This window comes from Macrobrachium nipponense, chromosome 20, assembly GCF_015104395.2.
Source record: "Macrobrachium nipponense isolate FS-2020 chromosome 20, ASM1510439v2, whole genome shotgun sequence".
In the NCBI taxonomy this organism is placed as follows: domain Eukaryota; kingdom Metazoa; phylum Arthropoda; class Malacostraca; order Decapoda; family Palaemonidae; genus Macrobrachium; species Macrobrachium nipponense.
This window is the reverse complement of record NC_061089.1, coordinates 25,647,464-25,664,048: the sequence shown is the minus strand read 5'-3', so window position 1 is coordinate 25,664,048 and position 16,585 is coordinate 25,647,464. Positions and strand designations below refer to the sequence as shown.

Below are 16,585 nucleotides of genomic sequence, written 5' to 3'. Positions count from 1 at the left end.
ACAACTGGAAAGTGTTTTAATAATTTTACTGTATGTGATAATTACACCGTTAATATTCGAAATAGGATATTATTATAATCGTTGAATGTAAGCTGAATGTAACTATCTACAGCCCGAGACGCAGTGTTACCATACAAAAACACCACAGGCGGATGGACAGATGGAAAAAAACAGAGTACGTATAGGTTTGTGTTTATCAGCGTTCAGTTCTCAGTCTCACCTCAGTCCTCAGAAAGGAGTTGAATTTCGTGTCTCCTTCTGACTGGCATAGTTTGGCCTTGACATCTGAATCGTAATGTGGGAAGAATAATGAGGGCATACTCAAAAGTCTAAAATGTCTCTATTGTTAACAGGTTTCCACCACTGGTATTCTAACTGGGACTTTGGTCATGCATTAGCTAGTTTAATGATTTCAAGTGATTACACAGACACACTTTGTCTTTCACGATCTTGTAGAAAACCTTATCCAATTCCCATATTGATTGACAAATTCTTAGGACAGTCCATCCAAACCACTCGCATACCTTGAAAACTGGCAGCATGCATGTGTATACATTTAAGATAGAAAGGAGGCGTGGGAATGAAGAACCACTTAGTTAATAAAGCCCTGAGAAAATTGTCACTGGATTAACGTTTGGCCAGTAATTAAACTGTATTTCCGGGGAAATTTGGTCAAGGAAAGAAGGAAACTCTGTATTTCCCAAGCACTACAGTCACTTAATGTAAAGTAACCTATCGTGACCTAACCTAACCTAGCGACACCGGTGCCGACATAATTATTCGCTGCCGAGTGATATATCACCTCAAACCAAGACCCTCGAGATACATGGGAGTTGCACTATGTATGTAATGAAGTTCTTTACCATACAACCACAACGGATGTCGCCTTAGGCAAGCCTAACGCACTGCACATTTAGCTTACAGTTGCCAGTTCCGACCCAGTGGAACACGTTTCTCTGAACTGGTCAGAAGAGTGGATTTACTCAATCGTTTCTAGTGATTCGAATGCTTTATTGGTACCGTTGCGGTCATTTCACTCACTTGTGTGTGATCGTGTGATTACCAGACCCAAAAAACCCGGTCTCGGTTATCTTCTAAGCGATTGCCAACTTTCACTACAATCAGCAATCATTGGTTAAAACGCAAAAGAAGACCCATTGAAAGTCGTGATCTACTCACCCAGAGTCAGCAGACGTAAATATAACTTATAATTACAGATCACAATTCATATTACGGTGGCACAGTACAATAAAGACTTCATGATCTTCACAAGAATTCCTACGGTTACACTTCAACAAGACGCACGGTTGCGTCATTTGTTTGATAATCGTGCACAGCTGATTGGTGTATCAGTAATCAAATGTGTCGTATCGTCATTATATTTATTACAGAAGGTGGGAATGTTAATCCAGCAATATTGCAGCTTAAACACTGTAGGAAATGTCCTCTAACACTAATCATATTTTAACTGATAATATATTGAACACTTTACCGTTCCTCATCTTTGTCGTCTGCTATTTCCATGTTCTAAATTCTAATTCATCTTGAAATAAAAATAGCTCTTATCTTTTTAAATAGTGGTAAATTACAAATCAGTAAGGTATCTTATTTTACACTAATAATATAATCAATTTCTCTTAATATTTCTCTGTCGTGAAATAATCAGTAGTGGCATATATTAAAAATTTCTATGTGTATCGAACGCAAAATAAGAATTACTGCTGTTTTTTATTAATCATAGTCTTAAAATTAGATAAATTGTGATGTTTCAATTATCATATAAAGTATTGTAAATAATAAAATAGCTTCTGAAGTCTTCATGTGAATGGGATAGCGGGAAAATTATTTAATTAATTGAAACGTCGGCAGCTTTTCCCAAACACGTGATGTAAACAAACCTTAAACCTTCGCTTTAGGCAAACAGTAGAAAGTTAATCGGTTGTCTGAAAGTCATTAATTAGACACTTAGGATAAAGTCCCAATTTGTAAGTAATATCGTATTCAACTACTTTGTTATTTAATTCGATTAGTTATTTAAGTCAAAGGTATGATGGTTCGCTTTCACAAATACCAAGTGAGAAGTTTGAAGAGGAAGGAGCTTTTGTCGCAGTAGCTTAGCTAGCGACCAAGGCTGGCGGTTTTTTGTAACGTATAATTTTCAGCTTTGATTCGGATGATATAATACAATTATAAGGTCCGGTATTTATGCATGTTATTCAACAATGAAACTTTCTATTGGAATTTCCTGTCCTTGTCTAGGCCTCGGGTCACTGAAGAATGACGGCTCATGTAGGAGAGAACAAAGAATTTGTTAGGTACCTACTAGGTAGGTAACTAGGCTATGTATTTTGTGTCATAGCTAGGTATTCTAACTAGGCAAGGCTACCTACACCAGTATTAAGGTTTCAAATTGATGGTAAAATATCCAATGGTCACTTGGCAGCCACCTCTAACATAGTGTGACTGCCTTCCCAAAATCTGTCGTCATCGAGTGGATCAGCCTTATTCACTCCATATTTAATTGGTAAAACAAGAATACAATTACATCTTTAAGCATACCATTCAAAAGATTGAAGTTTCATTAACATAAAGTGATAAGGTAAACAACCGACTGGACTAGCCGAGCCACCCACGTTTGTGGCCACCCTCCGAAAATGTACTTTAAAACGTCCAGACACCGGAGATGGTCATCAGTCATGAGTTGTTGGTGGTGAGAAGTACAGCTCAAGACCTCTACTCTTCTTTCGAAATAAGTAGGGGGAAACACCAGCGACTACCAACCCTTATCACGGTGGACAGGTCTTATTCACTTGATAGGCTAGCCTATTTAAATGGTGAAACAAGAATACAATTACAACTCCAAGCATACCATTCAAAAGATTGAAGTTTCGTCAACATAATGTGATATATGAAAGCCCCATATGAACTAAAATAAGCATGTGACGCTCTTCTTAAAATATGTTTTCAAGGCAGTTTTGAAATCCAATATGGCAGCTACCGTGTGGATGTACAGATTCTGATCAGTGACGACAACCATCTTTCCCAGCCTTCCCAGCACTCATTTGAACAATGTTAGCGTATATAGCCTATGTAACGTTTATTGATCTTACTCAAGATTGCAGTTGTAATCAGCACAATAAAACAACATTTTGTTGCCTATATTAGTGAAAGTATGAAACTTGTTATTCCTGGGGTCATGGTTTGAACTGAATTCATTTTTATCCTTACTGCCATCACAACTGAAACTCCACAGTGCTTATTTGATTGTTATTATACACATTTTGGTCTCAATTCACTCCACATTGCACTTTAAACAAGTTGCTGTTCCTGGTTCTTAAGCGCGCGCGCCACAAACATAGTTATGAGCAGCAGACGACGAAACTGCAAAGTTTTATTCCCTAAATTGTTAACTTTACTCGTTATTTAGTTCAACTTTACTTTGTTATTTAAAAATTTTAATTTAATTCATGTATATTATCCCTTTTTTGCAACCAAATTACCCCAAAAAATTTCAGATATTTCTAAAGTAGATACAATCTAATGTGTCTAACGTTTTCGTACATCTGGCTGCCGAAAACCATAGAGGAACGACTACGGATAAGTGGATTATATATTTTGTTTTTTTTTGTTTGTTTGTTTTTTCTAGCACTTCATTGATTTCAGTCTATATTAGTATTTTGAATTTCTTTAATAACCGTACCTATGCCTGAAATAAATGTAACCTTTAATGTTTGCATGCTAAGAATGGCAAAATCATCGTTGCCACGTTAGTGGAGGCTTCACACATACGCCTATTCATTATTATAAACTGTTTCCATGAATTCTAGTTGTCATAGTAATGCAATAATGATAAAATTGCTTTAATATTTATGTATATATACTTCCAATACATAGCCTAATTTCACCAATTTCAATGTTTTGTGTGTAGTCTTATACCCAGTTTGGAGGGTCAACACATACCGAATGGCAACAGTGAGAGAGAGAGAGAGAGAGAAAGGAAAGTGAAGGAACGAAGAAGGAAAGGAGTGGCGGTTGGGGGGGGGGGGGGGGTGGGGGGGGGGGGGAGGGGGAAGGTAGGTGGCGGTTGGGGGGGGGGGGGGTGGGAAGCAGGTTTTTGGGATGCATTTTACGTGTTTTCGTATTCCATTTCTGCATAGTGGAGTTTTTGTCTTGGTACAAGGACAAGTGTCGTTATTCTTTACAATTAGTGATTCACGATACCCTAATAAATTACGGCACTGGGTGTAATGCACTATAGCATCCGTTCTGAAAATACGAGTGTTGTTCAGTAGCAAAAAAAAATCTCTGATACGAGTGTTCGTTACAGAAATAGGTATTGCCCAAAAATGTGCTTGCACTGTTGCTGAAACCCATAGTAGTATGCTGCCTTAGTTGTCAATCAAGTTTTTTTTGTAATAACAAAGTATTTTTACAAGCTAGCTATTGAATAAATTTGTATTTTTCTCAATCAAAACATATGCCCCTCAATGCTAACTTTCCTCTTTTAACGACTTTCTGGTCATTGCAAATTCGGCCCCATAATTTCATATGGTGCGAAAACAGAGGCCCAGGGACCGAAAACTATTGCGTCACACTACGGCGATAATCCGGCAGTAAAACATCTTTATATATATCCAAAAGATATATATGCGCATTACGATTATAGCAATTACATGAATAGCTGATAATCTGCATGAATAACTGGTAAACTGTTCTGCAAGAAAGTTGAGTAAAGCAATTATTTACAATAGGTACGAAAGCCAAGATATAGTGACGTCATAATACAGGACTTAAAACGAACGTTCTAATTCCAAAAAAATAATTACTTAAATTTGAGTCAGAACCGAGTTACTTTTTCAATAACGAATATTGATGTTCTACTATTTATTTAAAAAATTATCCAAGTGCATGCTTCGTCGTCGTCTTCGACCAAAACAGTTGTTTACTAACAAACTAGCCGGTTAAGGACCGTGTTCCGATTGTTGTGATGAAAGTGCCCCAGCATCTGTGGGTGCAAGTTGTGTGCGGATTTATCACAGGAAATGGGAAGTTTATTGATACAAGCGACTCCGTTAACATCGAGATGGCGTCAATCTTCTAAATATTTTGAGTTGTAAGTAAAAATGTTGAACGCGTTTCGGTGAGATTTGGACTGTCTTGTACCACCATTTCACTACCCTCTGTTTAAATCTTAAAATTTGGCCTTAATTTCTAACTTTGGAGAAAATACTAACTTCGAAAGGAGAGTAGAGGTCTTTAGCTCCGTTTTTCACCAACAAGAAGTCGCGACTGATGCCCATCTCTGATGTCAGGACGCGTTATAATGTACTTTTTTTGGGGTTGTACACGTTGATTGTACATGGTCCACTCCTGTACCATGCGGTTTTTTTACCCTAGCTAGCCTATTTTCTCCAAAGTTAGAAATTAAGGCCATAGGTACACACTAAAATAAGCATGTGAGCTCTTCAATGCAGTTTTGAAATTCAATATGGCGGCAATCGTGTGGCTGGCCGGTCTAACCATGGACAATCCACCATCTTTCCCAGCCTTCCCAGCACTCATGGAGCGACTACATAGCTATCTGCTGATGATCGATTTTCTTGGAAAAAATCTTAAAGTAACTACATGTATAATTCATATTTGGAAATGGGAAGGGGAACTTTATAATTGTTAATAACAACGATTTTGTAGTTGACCCAGTTAAAATAAACCATAGGAAAACATCAAATGGTAAAGGGGGACCTAGTGGGAAACCGGGGTTTTTGGGTGGGGGGAAATGGCCTCGGACTTTTACGGCGTCCGAAACACTCAATTCCTGGTGTCTAGGCACATAAATGTACATATTTACGGTTTTGTTATTGTTGACCCTTTACTCTGCATACAAAAGTTTGACCCCTTACTTTGCATACAAGTTTGACCTAGGCTAGCCTAGGACCCCTTACTTTGCAGAACTTTGAACCACTACTCTACATGTAAAACGACAGACTAGCCTAGGCTACCACTAACCAACATTACAGATAAATTAGATGCTAGGACCCCTTACTTTGCATACAGAACTTTGAACCACTACTTTACATGTACATGTAAACGACAGACTAGCCTAGGCTACCACTAACCGGCATTACTGATAAATTAGTTGATAATGGTGAATATGTTTGTGTGCTGTCAGTAAGGCTGAGATGGAACGGCGTTTCGCGCCTTATCTGCATATTTAAATATTCTTGGCAAGCTCATATGTTCTGGCAAGAGGTAATGTTGCGCTGCACGAGCTAGCCACAGGGGTTACAGAGAATTAGCTACAGTACATACAAAAGGACACGACTAGCCTAGGCTATAAATCCCCTCATAACTAACAGTAAACACCTTACTCGTTACCACAGACTGACCTACCACTTTACATACAAATGGCGGCATCATGCATATTCCTACGTGTCCACCGTCGGGCCGATAGATCTAGTTAAACACGTGCTTCGATACTGGCTTCGAACTAACCGAAACACTAGTTTAGGATAACAAAAATTAATATACAACTTAACTTATTCAAATTTCAAAGTCGCTGCTGTCCGACGACCATGAAGGGAAGACAAGGTCCCGAAAGAGACGGTAATTCTCTCCCGGGATCAGGCGCAGCAGGCATGATTGCGTAACCTGGAGGAGTGGCAGTGTACCAACACCAAGGTTACTGCATTTAAGAGCCCCTTCACGATCTTCACCGTGGACGAGGAGACACCCATCTCGTTCACATCGAAGGTAGCAGAATTGACCCTGTAAGCCGTGATGAAGGACAAACCCATACCCCAGTTCAGGGAGACAGAACCAACTTCCCTCCTGCTCCCAGGAACTGACGATCACTGGGTAGATCTTCTGGCCACCTTTTCAGTGGGTAAGCTGAAGCCGGACTGCGCCATCACTCAATTCAGCTAGAGATTGCCCAGGCTGTCAGACAACCTCATCCAGACTGAGTCAACGCCAGGATGAGGCTGTGCAGGACCCTCAATTCGCTAGTGATGACGGAAGTATCGGCTCTAATCTACGGAGAAGAGCCGTTATTCAAGATCATTGCCAAGTCACTTTTGTACTCGATGCAATGTGACTAGTATAATTTCGTCATAGCTAGGCAAAATTGTAGGAAACATGTACTGGCGGAGGCCACGATCCGCCATGAGCCTAACAAGCTTTTAGCCTCATCCATTTGGGGCTCTGACCTCTTCCCGGCCTCTGTAGTGAACAAAGTTCACTGTGAGGCAGTTAGATTCAATCAGAGTCTAAGGGTTCGCTGGGGACTGGTCAACAAACGCAAACCGGAGTCAGCTGGATCGAATCCAAAATCGAAGAAGAAGCCTAGGAAATTCCAGCCTTTCCAGGCTCCTCAACAGCAGACTCTAGTGCAAGCGGTTCCGGTATCACAAGAACCGCAACCTTCCACTTCTAAGTCGCAGCCACAACAGCAGTTTGTGCTGCTGACACAATTGCCGCAACAGGCACAGGCTTCGACCTCCTACACTGTCTCCCCTGCCTACAACCCAGTGTTTGAAAGCCAGTCCTTTCAGCCCTTTAACAGGTTTGGCAGGGGCAGCAGAGCTAGAGGCGCCTTCCGTCAACGGGGCGGCGGAAGAGCCTCCAACCGAGGCAAGGGTTCCCGAGGAGGACGTGGTGCACGCCCTTCCTCAAGCCAGTGAGAATCCCCAGGTAGGAGGGAGACTGTTCCTCTTTCGTCACCATTGGAGGTTCAGCAAATGGGCCTAAAGCATTGTGTCCAAAGGTCTAGGATGGAGTTGGCTCTAAGGTCCCCCTCCATCCAACACCTTTCATCAACAACCAACAGCGGAATTGGTAGATTACTCTCAAGAACTACTTCAAAAAGGAGTAGTGTCAAGAGTCAAGCATTTAAAATTTCAAGGTCGCTTGTTCAGCGTGCCATGAAAGGCTCAAACAAGCGAAGAATAATTCTAGACTTGTCCCGTCTGAACTTATTCATTCGTTGCAACAAGTTCCGGATGCTGACCGTTTCACAGGTGCGGACCTTACTTCCCCGTGGGGCCGTCACCACCTCTATAGATCTTACAAATGCATACTATCATGTTCCAGTAGCAAGACACTTCCGCCCGTTTCTAGGCTTCAGACTAGGAAACCAGGCCTTCTCTTTCAAAGTAATGCCGTTCGGGCTCAACGTAGCCCCCAGGATATTTACAAAACTGGCGGAGACAGTTGTTCAAGAACTAAGGTCTCAAGGAAGAATGCTAGTAGCTTATCTGGACGATTGGCTCGTGTGGGCCACAAGCATCGAAGCATGCCGCAAAGCAACGGTCAAAGTAATCCGGTTTCTGGAACACCTAGGCTTCCAGATAAACAAAACCAAGTCCTAGCTAACACCGGAGTCCCGCTTCCAGTAGTTAGGCATTCAATGGGACTTGAACTCCCACACTATCAATTCCGCCGTTGAAGAGGAGAGAAATAGTCAAAGCAGCCAGACAATTTCTCAAGTGCAAGCAGACGACCCGGAGGAACCAAGAAAGAATCTTAGGTTCTCTCCAATTTGCTTCAGTAACGGACGTTCTTCTAAAAGCTAAACTGAAGGACATAAACCGGGTTTGGCGTTCAAGAGCAAACAACAGATCCCGGGACAAACTAGCCCCTATCCCAGCGATCTTACGAAAGAGACTCCGCCCGTGGACAGAGATCAAGAATTTGTCAAAGACAATTCCGCTCCAGTTCCCTCCGCTGGCCTTAGTGATCCACACAGATGTGTCACTAAGCGGCTGGGGAGGATACTCACAGTACAAAAAGGTACAGGGAACCTGGTCCCTACCATTCCACCAGCTTCATATCAATGTACTGGAAGCTATGGCAGTGTTCCTCACCCTCAAAAAGCTTCATCCAGCCAAGAAATCTCATATCAAACTGGTGCTGGACAGTGCAGTAGTAGTACACTGCATCAACAGGGGAGGCTCCAAGTTGAGCCACTTGAACCATGTCATGATAGCCATATTTTCACTAGCAGAAGAACAAATGGCACCTGTCCGCCACTCATCTAGTGGGTGTAAGAAACGTAGTAGCGGACGCGCTATCACCCTCAGTCCCGCTGGAGTCAGAGTGGTCCCTGGACAAGCAGTCATTCAGTTGGGTCTGTCAACTAGTCCCAGGGCTTCAGGTAGATCTCTTCGCCACCGAGTCGAACCACAAACTCCCTTGTTATGCGGCCCCCAACCTGGACCCTCTGGCCTATGCCACAGACGCCATGGCTATAGACTGGAATCTATGGAAGAAGATTTACCTCTTTCCTCCAGTGAATCTTCTCTTGAAAGTTCTGAACAAACTCAGGATGTTCAAAGGCCACATTGCTCTAATAGCCCCCAATTGGCCCAAGAGCAATTGGTTCCCACTTCTACTGGAATTGGGACTCCGCCCTCAACGGATCCCCAATCCCAAACTATCACAACTAGTGCAAACGCGGATTGTGTTCGCTTCCTCAGGAATTCAGAAAGCCCTAACTTTATGGACTTCATGAAGTTTGCGGCACAAAGAGATGCTAATATCGATCCCCAGAACATCTTATTCTTAGAATCTGATGAACAGGAATCGACCTTGCATCAATATGATTCAGCAGTTAAAAAACTATCTGTATTCCTAAGGGACTCTAATGCACAAACCATGACCACGAATCTGGCCATATCCTTTTTCAGGACACTATTTGAGAAAGGTTTAGCAGCTAATACTATTACTACCACTAAGTCTGCACTTAAGAAGATCTTCCAGTTTGGATTCAAAATAGATCTGACAGATTCTTATTTTTCATCTATCCCTAAGGCCTGCGCTAGACTCAGACCATCCGAGAGGCCCAAGTCTGTGTCATGGTTTTTAAATGATGTCCTTAAATTGGCCTCGGACACTAATAATGACTCATGTGACTATTTGGCTCTCCTGAGGAAAACATTATTCCTGTTAAATCTGGCCTCAGGAGCCAGGATATCCGAACTGTCGGCTCTATCTAGGGAATCAGGTCATATAGAGTTTCTCCCTTCAGGAGAAGTGTTACTTTCTCCAGATCGTCAATTTCTAGTAAAGAATGAGGACCCACTGGATAGGTGGGCCCCATGGAAAATTCTCCCACTTCCACAGGACCCATCCTTATGTCCAGTTTCTTCTCTAAAAGTATACCTAAGTAGAACTGCCCTAAGATCTTCAGGCCCTCTGTTTGTTAGGGAAAAGGGAGGCACCATTTCCTTAAAAGGAATTAGGCAGCAAGTTTTATACTTTATAAAACAAGCTAACCCGCAGTCCTTCCCACAGGTACATGATGTAAGGGCAGTAGCTACCTGTATTAATTATTTTCAACATATGAATTTTGATGATCTGAAGAAGTACACAGGCTGGAAATCTCCAACAGTATTCAAACTCCATTATCTTAAGTCCTTAGAAGCCCTTAAATTTCCAGCAGTGGCAGCGGGAAACACAGTTTCCCCTGACACTGCTTAATTAGTAGTAAGTAGTTTAACTTATATCTCTCTTTCCTACCTGCCTCGCTAGCATTCTTGCTGTAGCTCAGCCGTCATGTAGCCATATTGTACCTTGGATGCCACGTGTTGTATATAATTGTGATGTTTCCTTTTGTTTTGTTCCTAGGATTAGTCACAGTTTACATTTAAGCCTTGCTATTTACTATTAAGTAGTATGTGTTATTTTGTATTTTGATTTAGCATTAACCTCTTCATTACCGAAAGTTTGTTTGGAGGTAGGTGGGTACCACCATTCAAGTCTACTACACCGCACCGGGTGCATGAAGGTGGTACTCATAGTACCACCAAAACTCCTCTTTTCAGATAGGGACTTCCAATCATTCTGTAATTTCGGTTTGAAGAGTTTGGAGCAAAATAAACAGTATGACACGATGCCAGACGTATGATGAACCCCAAAAAATATTATTACTGCTTATAGTAGTGTGTAGGTGACAGATGAACTGCGTCTCAACAAAAAATCACAAAACCAGAGAAGCGTAAACATGTAATAACTTCTACCCAAGTATAAAACCAGTTGTATCATCATTTACTGTATTTATTTATTTATTCACTTATTACATTTTACAAATAAAAGATATGAACACCAGATAAATGAAGGTAAAAATAAAGCCTTATAGTAACTTTATATATAAAAAACCAAACCAGAGAAAAAGCGAAAAAGCGATTTTTTCTGAGGACAAGAAACTTGAAAAATTAGTTTAGATACCCCTGATACCCCTAAAGTTGTTTTCTGTGATGAAACTAATCTTAGAAAACGTAAAAAATGACATCGACCAATTTTGAAAGATATACTATAAAATTTGCGATTTCCATATTTATTGGCGGGGCTTTCGCTTTAGTTTTTGCTCTTTTTTTTTTTTTTGTTATTACGTGCTTATTTACTGTTCTATTTTGATAATACTTTATGTGCATGTTCCAGGTGCGATATACCAACATTCTGTAAGACCGAATTTCTATTCAAGACTGTAGTTTTCTCATCGACCACCAGTGTCCCTTGTACAAGGGACATGAGTTTCACATTTTTTTTCATAAAATCATTTATTTTCCCTGTAGGATGATAAAACTAACAGAGAATAAGCATTATTATAGTGCTAATAATACCTGATAATTTCATTAGCCTGTCTTGATTAGTGTATTTTTGGCAAATATTTTTACGATCGGCACCCCTCCAAACTGGAGTCACTACCGGGAGATTCAGTTCGGCAGCAAACACAATGTTTACATTCTGCTCACCCACCCGGTAAAGAAGGGGTTAAGGCTCCAATTGCTCTATTCTTACTTGTTCTGTAACCTTGTTATTAGATTATAGCAATTAACCTTAATTGTTTTTTATTATCCTATATATTACTTGTGTGTGTCCTTCTTTCCAAGCTTTTATGGCCATTTCTCTGGTTCTATTTCACGTAGCGACACAGGCTGAGCCCAGAAAAGGGATTTTGGCGAAGGAAAAATCTATTTCTGGACAAGGGCCTTTGTCGCCCAGTGAAATCCCACCCTTTCCTTTTACCCCCCCTTTTTTGGCCCAAGCTTGGGTGCTATCTGCAGGAATGACGTCAAGAGGCGCTACCCGTAACGGTAGCGATTAGTGGGCCTTAGATCGGCTCCTCTGTAGATGAGGGATATTGAAGAAGGATGAATCTAAATGGCAAAGGACCTCTGGTAGTGGTTTCATTTGCCCTAGAAACCATACCGACACCTTGAATAAGGTGAGCGAGCCAGAATATTCTGGCATTTCCACATTAGCTTTTTTCCCTGGTATTATAGCAATATTTATACCTTAGAAATGTGTGCTAAAAAGGGACATTTCACTGGGCGACACAGGCCCTTGCTCAGAAATAGATTTTTCCTTCGTCTAAATCCCTTTTTTGGGCTTATTATATATGTAAAACTTGTCATTCCTACTCGAACACAACCATCATTCCAAGCCACAGCTGTAACAGTTGTTGAAGCTAGGTAAAAAAAGGTGGTTAAATGCATGCAAACAATCTAGAGCTTTTGGTATGTTGGGAGGTCTTATACAAGCAGAACCTCTAATCAGAGACAAGGTGATCACGATCTAGTCCAACAGTTAAATCTCATTCCCACATTAGAAAGTACATTTCAAGAAATTTGTTGAGGCTACCAGAGAAATTTCTTTTTTGGATAGAAACCATGAACATCATTCTTCTACCACAGTTTTTCCCAAGAAGAAAACACAAAACATTATCAGTGACTGACTCGACAGGAAAGGGCAAAGTTTCTGTCAGAATAGTCTCTCGTGACTGCCCAAAATTAAAAAATCACAGTGTTATGGTATGGAAAGTTGATGCTTTCCTTCTAGAGTGGTCAAATCTAGACCCTTATGTTTTTCCTCTATTTGCACCGCTGAGGAAAGATTTCAACAAGTTATGAGCATCTGAAAACTCAAGCTGTTGTTAGCTCATGGTGGCCCCAGAAAAAATAGTTGCCCAAGCTGCCTCTCTTGGTGGTGGAAGTTCTTCACTGCCAATTAAGAAAAATCTTAGACAGTCACATTTGAGAAAACTCCATCAAAATCTCCACATGCTTCATCTGACTGGGCAGAAACTGTTTGTGTCTCATGTGAGCAAGAGGCTTTTCAAGAGCAGCTATGAAACATCTTAATTCTAGTAGACCTTCCACTTATAGACCTTTTCAAGAATAGTGGGCAAGCAGTTTATTGATCTTAGTGCTTCTCTTGAGGGATTTCCAGCACTCGTGCTTCGGTAGATAACCAGATGAAGTTCTGCCAGTATCTAAGGTATACAAAGTGACTTGCTGTTTCAGGGCTGAAAGAGTATTGATTTATGTTGTCTTCAGCTCTGAGGTTTGCCAGGCTGAATATTTCTCTTGCCTCTGGATGAGGTCATCCAATCTCTGGGTGAAAGCCCTAAGATCTTCCTATCATTGTTTTGGATGGAATTTGGACATAGCCCTTAAATTTGACATTACCTCAGTTTGAGCCTTTGGATAAAATTTCCTATAGGAACTTAACTTTCAAAACACTTTTTCCTTTAGCTATTGCTACAGCAAGTGTGCAAGTGAGATTCAAGCCCTTTCTTGTTTGGCTTTGTTCAAAGAGACACATGTCATTTTTCTTCTTCTTCTTTGTTTAAGGCTGAAGTGTCAAAGCAAAGCCATTCCCAATTTTGTGATGGTACCTTATTTAGCTGCTTTAGTAGGCAATGAACAGGAAGCTTTACCATGTTTAGTTGTAGCTCTTAAGGATTTATCTGGAAATGCTTAATCCTTGAAGAAGAAGAGTTCAGAATTTATTCTCTGCTGTTAGTAGTTCAAATAGTACTCATATGTTCAAGAATGCTGTCTTTTGCTTAATCAAGTCAGTGCAAGTAAAGTCAAATCCTGATGATTTATAATTGTTTAAAACTAAAATCACACAGCATCTATGCTTTAAGCACTTCTTTTTTTGTCTTAATTTCATTTAAAACCTTTCTCTAGAAAAGGTTGTCAATGTTGCTCAATGGATGAGGAGCACACTTTTAATTTTCTTTGTTTGCAAGACATCAAGTTTCTTATGAAGATTATAAAGCCTTTAGTCCTGTTGTTACGACGATGAAAATTTTCTCGTGAATCAATACTCAAATACAAGAGAAGCCTCCTTTCTCTCCTATCTTTAGGTGTATAAGAAATTGAGATGTTCAGTTTGGGGAGCATAAAGGTACATAATGCATTAGTGTATAGGAGAATGCCATCATATCAGGAGGTAGTTACTTTCTTAAGTTTTGGAATGTCAGTTATAGGCATTCAACTCTTTCACAGGAGTCCCTAATACAATTAGTACTCTACGAGGTCAAGTCCATTTTCCATGTAAGGAACCTCCAACATTTCGCACTATGAGGACCTACTCCCTGCTGTGGATCCACCATCTAGTGACAGTAGTACTTACCAGGAAGTCTCATGCAGCAGGCAAGAATGCTTAGAAGATATTTCCCTTTTGAAAAAGAAGCATTTATAGTTCACTTGGCTGAGCAGATGGTTTTGGGCTATACTGACTCACTAACCTCATTCAGTGTGGTAGTTAGCTAACTTTAACAGTAGGTAAGATTCATCCCAACTAATAACAATACAGTATCTGTGACTGAACTTGAAGATGAGGAGTAGGCTTGTCTAATCACCTCATGAAGCCAAAAAGAAGTGGTATTCTTTGACACTTCTTTCTTGGCTCGGCCTGCGCTAACGAAAAGTATACAACACATAGGCCTTAGGTGATGAGTCCTTTTTATATAGTGATGCAGTGCTCTGATGGGACAAAGCAACAACTCCTGAGGGTTGTTGCCAACAAACTCCTCTAGGGAAGGGTTGGAAAATGAGGCAAATCTGTCATCATGAAATTGTGAACTTGGGAATCCTGGAATACCTGGACACAATCACTGTCAAGCCCAAGACTTCATGGAGGAATTCATAGTAACACAGAAAGCACACAGACACCCAAAAAAAAAAAAAAAAAAAACAAGGTTCTTGGTGTATTGGGGAAAGGTTTTGTTTTTCCTCTCTCATCAGTTGACAAACTTTATCCTTAAGATTCTTGGCATTGTGTGTAACCTTTAATAGCAAGTTACCGTTTCATTCTGTTTTACAGAATGGAGCAGTTTTGAACTCTTCCTACTATTTAGAAAAGTAAGATAAGAGGTGACAGTGAAGAAAAGGCATTACAGTGGCTTGGACTCTTTAATCCACCATACACTGTCCTTTTAGTAAGGGTGTATATTCTTGTAGAGAAGGTACAGTTCCCTAAACCTTGACAGGAAGTACAACTTTTTCTTCAAGAAAAGGTTTAGAGCCTTCCTAGCTCTTTCAGCTCCCCTCCCAGACTCCTGCCCAACAGAGAGTCAAGGGGTAAAAGAAGGAAGGAGACAGTTAGGAAGTGTCCTTCCCACCTTCCCTTCAGCCACTTGTGCCAATTGGCAACTTACCATATTCTTTGCAATAGTGGGTAAGATTTGCTTGAACTCTTGTAAACTTGTACTGCCGAATTCTTTTTATTCAAAGTAATGGTATTCATATTCTCTTTATTTTATTTTGGGGGGATGGGGTGAGGATGATTAAAGCAACTCAAGTTTCCTTTTGTATCAGAATTTCACTCAAGCATTATTCATTATTAGAATTATTTTTATAGTTTTGGATTTGACTTATCAATGTACATCATAATCTTTTCCTTGGCATTAATTGTAAATTGAGTCAGGTACAGTATAAAATCCTCTTTCTCCGTAACACTACCATTGTAAAGATGATGACTTGCAAGTCACTCAATGTAGCAGTCATGTGAACATTGTCTGGCTGCAGCCATTCCCCTGGTTGGTTGGTTGTTGCATCCTCAGTATTTTTTTCCTTATTTTGTGGTTATAAAAAGAGCAGCTTTATTTTTCTGTGGTCTTGCAGTTTATAGTGTTTTGCCATGAAAAAATAAACAAATAATATGCAGCTAACTACCTTAAAAGTCTGAATGCCTTTCTCAAAATTTTAAGTGCATATATACTTGTGTGAGATTGGTTTGTGTTAGCAAATTTTTATTATGTAGTATTTGATAATACATATAAAAGTATTTTTATGTTTTATATATGATTTTGTGCTGTCAGTGCTGAAAGAATATTAGTTTTAAGACTGATAAGTGAATCCAGACCTATTGGTAAGTATTATAAAACAATTTTATCATTTTGTTTGTTAATCTGTAACTGACAGGATGAAAAGATTGTTTTAGATAAATGCATATATATGTATATTGTACTGCAGTAAGGTTGCTATACTGTGTGGAATAATAGTTATATAATATTTTAATAAGGGTTGTTTGTATTTTTACAAACGACAGATGAATAATGTTTTTCCCCTAAAGATCTAGTGTACTATATATTATGACTTGCTTGAAGACACAGTGATCACAGTGATGGAATTGACTCTTGTAACCAATCCTTGATCCCCTGACAGTTAGTTTTAATGTATGACACTTACCTGGCAGGTATATATATAGCTATATTCTCTGTTCCACCTGGCAGAAAATTTTCAAAAACTCCGCGGCAAATCGCTAGTAACCTATTAGTAGTTCAGGCAACCAC

The 16,585-nt window shown here is 40.0% G+C and overlaps 2 protein-coding genes across 2 annotated transcripts in view; one reads left to right on the top strand and one right to left on the bottom strand.

The window, feature by feature from the left end:
• The window catches only part of LOC135223645 (thiamine transporter 1-like), a 39,076-nt gene extending 37,739 nt beyond the window's left edge, over nucleotides 1-1,337 (bottom strand). The window contains exon 1 of the mRNA XM_064262297.1: nucleotides 1,180-1,337. The gene's annotated coding sequence lies outside the window, so the exon portion shown is untranslated. The remainder of the gene's footprint in view (nucleotides 1-1,179) is intronic.
• A 532-nt stretch (nucleotides 1,338-1,869) lies between these two features.
• The window catches only part of LOC135223640 (G-protein coupled receptor 143-like), a 39,473-nt gene continuing 24,757 nt past the window's right edge, over nucleotides 1,870-16,585 (top strand). The window contains exon 1 of the mRNA XM_064262274.1: nucleotides 1,870-1,985. The gene's annotated coding sequence lies outside the window, so the exon portion shown is untranslated. The remainder of the gene's footprint in view (nucleotides 1,986-16,585) is intronic.